Below are 4,819 nucleotides of genomic sequence, written 5' to 3' on the forward strand. Positions count from 1 at the left end.
CTGAATATCTTAATGGATTGAGCTTGACTACATAAATCCAAAAGTGTTAGTTGAATGAAAAAATATCCAAGTAAGTGAAGTGACTCCCACATGAACAAACTAAATGTCAACTGAGTAAGAAAAGCTCAACATATGAAGTACATAAGCATCCGGAAGCTAAGATACATCAAGACCATACATTCGGGAGCAATACATGTAGTAAATCCTCAAGTTTATTAATGTAGAATCACTATGTCAAGTAGTCACTATCACCAAGCTCAAAGTTGAAGCTCAAAATCTTTCAAGAGCATATCTGGGTGTAGAACATCAATGGCATACATCAATACACCCAATGAAGTACTTGAATAGCATCCAAGAACAATAGGTAGAAACTTCCTTGTGTAAATGCTTTCTATGCATTGTATTACAACAATGAAAATCCTAATGAAACTAAGCCAATGAAAGATCAAATCAAGTCAATAGAATTCCCAAGCATTAAACAACCATCGGGGGCATCAAGGCCAAGTATCAAAGGCATTAGGGATGCACTAGGAAGCTCTATGTATGTTGCCTGCAAGTATAGTAACAGTAAACTCTATCAAAATTGAGCTATTTGAGCTCCATACACCCTAAGTGACATCTTAAAGCATGTCCCAAGCATTGACCAATAATCCTAGCATCATATCATGATCATATGAGCATAAATGAGCTCAAACAATAGGTAAAATGGTTGTCCCTATGTTATGGCAACATGTTGCCCTATTCAAATAGGGAATTTCTAAAGCATATGAGCCTAAATCCAATGCTCAAAGGTGATTACCAATTCCGAGGGGGGCTAGCAATGCACAATGATTGCTCGAGTGACCAGAGTAAGCAATGGAGCTATTGTAATTGATTGAGGTGTTGCCCAAATAGCTTATAGAATAGGTGCAAACAGTGTGAGCAACTGCTGTGATGACTTGCTACTTATGCTGGATACAATGATGGCAATAACAAATCTCAATACACTCCAAAGGAGCATTGTGACAAGCCTTGAGAAGCTGAAGTGAAGCATCAAATGCAAACTTTGAGGGACGAAGTCATGGCTGCCATGAACAATGAGATGTAGGTTGTTAAATCTAATATGAATATGAAACAATGTTGGGTTTAGCTCCTCAATGTTAGCTCTGATATTAGTTGAAGGGGGAATCCCAAGTGGAAGCATGAGCAAGAAAAAGAAACAAAGGTGTGAGATATGGTGGAGAGAGAGAGAGAGAGGGGGGGAGGGAGGAAGGGAGAGAGAGAGAGAGAGAGAGAGAGAGAGAGAGAGAGAGAGAGAGTTTCAAGATGTGAGAACTCCAACAATCACAATGTGTGACCAGCCTTCCGTTATTCATTAGTGACTAAAAGAATAAAGAATGAAGTACTAGTGATGGGTGCCCACCACCTGCGTTGTACATGTGTGTGGGTGTTGTTCGTGTAGTGAATATGCGGGCAACATAGACACATGCACCTTTACCCCCAAAACACTTTGATTTAGGAGATCCCTTTACACACATAGAGATACACACACTCTCTCTCTCACACATATACACACTTAGATACATATGCACTCTCTTATCAAACTATAATACACGTGTAGACTTCACCGTAAATGGATAATTCTTCATGTTGGGCTTTATGTGTACCACATTTCCATATCCTTGTGGACTAGTGCTCCCATCTCACTAAGTTCTTTGTGCATGCACTTACAAACACATATATGCATTCTATGTTTGTACATCCTCTCCAAGTGCATACCATTAATAGTAGGATATGAGTACTTGGGATATTGTATAACATACATCACTCTTTATGGCTAGTTTGCACTTAGTCTCCCTATAGTACACACATATCCATTTGGCTCCCCTCAATTGTACACATTTCTAGCATGTGCTATTCAAGAATCCCCTTTTGTTTTGGCACACACTTTCACTGGTTTTTTATACGATAGTTAAATGCATGGTTTGGTCATATAAGACTGAGGGTAGTAAAGCCAAATATGGGTAGACCTAAAGTGAGAGAATATTGCCCTAATTTTAATCATGATTGATACTTATAATACTAGCACTTTATTACATTCACTCCTATATTCATTGCTTTCATTTGAGCTTGGAATAATATAGCACAAGATATGGTAGGGCAAGCTTGGCTGGCTTCCTACCATTTACAAACGTCATCCTATTCAAGTATTAAAGCTACATATATTGTTGCAAACACCATGAGCTCATTATAATAGGTGTCCTTATAATCAAGTTTGAGCTCTTCTCTTCGACTCATTGGAAATATTTCCATACTTACGTAATGATCTTTATGATAACCCCCAACAAGAATTTTTTTGAGTTCAAAGAATTGAGTAATTATAGTAACCCTTATTCATCATATTTTTAATGGGATAGACACTATATAGTATATTAAACACAGCTCATCAAACGGATGTTCAATGAAGCCAAAAAAATTCAATGGAATAGTTGTTGTGATATGCACATGCACTTAGAGGATAATCTATGTATAATTTGACATTCTTCTACACTTCATTAATCCATGGCATAGAATGACTGAGCATGGCATACATAGATACAATCAAGTATTGCATTGATTTGATTACTTTGTGTATTGTCATGCGAAGCATATTTTCTCCATTATAATTTCAATGAGATAGCTATTGACCTTTTATGGCTTATGCAAATTCGAATAGCATGGTTGAATGTTATTCCTTTTTGGTGTAATATTAGCATATTCTTTTTGGTGTAGTGCTAGCATATATATACACACTCCATTGGTGTTGTATGATAGGTAGCAATAATGTTGATATATCTTCAAAAAATGACAATGCTTAGGGAGCTATCATGGATGGAGACTGGGTTCTAGTGTTAGCACCTACAATATATATTAATGTGGATGGTTCTAACCATGCATTTGGAACCTTTGCTAGTTGAGGCCTAGAAAATTTGCCTTATAAGGACTTCTATCATGAAAAAAGGTGTTTCATATTGTATGATTGAGTGAAGTTGAGAACTATTTTAAAATATTATTTAGTATAATTCAATGACATTTTAAAAGAATTTGTTTAGTTATTACATGTGACTCAAGACCTATTTGAAGGAAACATTCACACACCATACACATACACATGTACGTGTGCATGTGCATGCACACACATACATGTACATGTGTGTGTATGTGCATGCACGCACGTGCACGCATGCACATGCACGTGCACGCGCACGCGCACGAGCGCATGCACACACACACACACACACACACACACACAAGTACACCAACTTGAGGGTTAACAAGGATGGAAATCAAATGGGTTGTTGATATGTGCATTGAACATGATAAGTTAGAAAGTTCTTATTAACATGTTTGATTTTATTGGCAACAAGCTCATCTTCTCCTCCTTAGTCAACATACTATTAATGTAACTCTAGCATATATATAAACATAAATTTTCTTATAGTAATATAATTGTCAATCAAAATTTTTACTTTATAATTTGCAAGCAATAATATTCTTTCAATCTAAATACCTCTTTGTGATACATAGCACACACACATGTGGGTACACATAAATGCACACGTGCATGGGCATGCACACATACATGCATGCACACACACACAAACACATACACACACACATGCACATATGCATGCACACATGCACATGCACATGCACATGCACATATGTGTGAGTGGGATGGCAACCAAGCATCCTTTGATGACACCTGCAACATAGGTTGGGTTGCTTAGTTCTTATTAATGATCTGCATGTTTGATTTTTGCAAGTATTAGATTGTACCTTTCCCTTTGTTTTTTATTTTGTACACATAACTATGGAAGGTTAGAACATTTATGTTTTTCTATTTGTAATTTTATACAAAACTTAATATAAAACTTCCTATGTTTTAATGGGTCTTCATGCATTTTTATTTCCCTATTGTACCCCCCCCCCCCCCCCCCCAAACACACACACACACACCCCACACCAATTTACCATTAGGTTTCCATCTTTTACTTTGTGTATGACTTGTAGTACAAGGGAGAGAATTTACACAATACTAGCATTGCTCAAAACCAAGATTATGTGTGTAATATAGTTTAGGTAGAGATTATTTTTCAGCTAGATAATACAATAAAATCTTTGAGCAATTTGCATAGTGGTAGATTGAACCCGATGGTACACAAGTCTATCCCATAGTAAGAATTGGATACAAAGCTATCAAAATAGTGAAAACTATGGGAAAATGATGCTAAACTTCATAAGAAATTACCTCTATGAAGTACTAATGCAATGCATTCCTATATTACAAGTCTACAAACATATTTGACCCACGTGTACATGGGACATGACTCATCTATCAATGTACTCATGCAACTTGGGACTAAAATATGTGTTAAGGTTATATGTGGAATATGCATTATTGAATTTATGAAGCAATAATTGTTGTTAGGAATACAGGTACAAAAGGAAATGATAGAAACTTGCATAGAGCATATGTTCATACATTACTTTGACATTTCATTGATTTACATTGCTTAACTCTACACACACAAACAAAAAACACACTCTATATATATATATATATATATATATAGAGAGAGAGAGAGAGAGAGAGAACTTAAATCTAGAAATCTAATAGACAAAGAGGATGAGGCCATTCAAGATACAACCATAGGTGAGCATGAGGAAATCATTATGTTGATTGAACACTTAGGCACATAAAATGTTATATTATCTTAAAGTGAAAGTTTAACACTTAAATAGCATAATAAATGAACCATTAAGAGATAAACTTAGAAGGCAATTAATCTTCAAGCTC

Source organism: Lygodium microphyllum, chromosome 27, assembly GCF_053477565.2.
Source record: "Lygodium microphyllum isolate KBCC chromosome 27, Lygodium_microphyllum_v1.1.10, whole genome shotgun sequence".
Classification (NCBI taxonomy): Eukaryota; Viridiplantae; Streptophyta; class Polypodiopsida; order Schizaeales; family Lygodiaceae; genus Lygodium; species Lygodium microphyllum.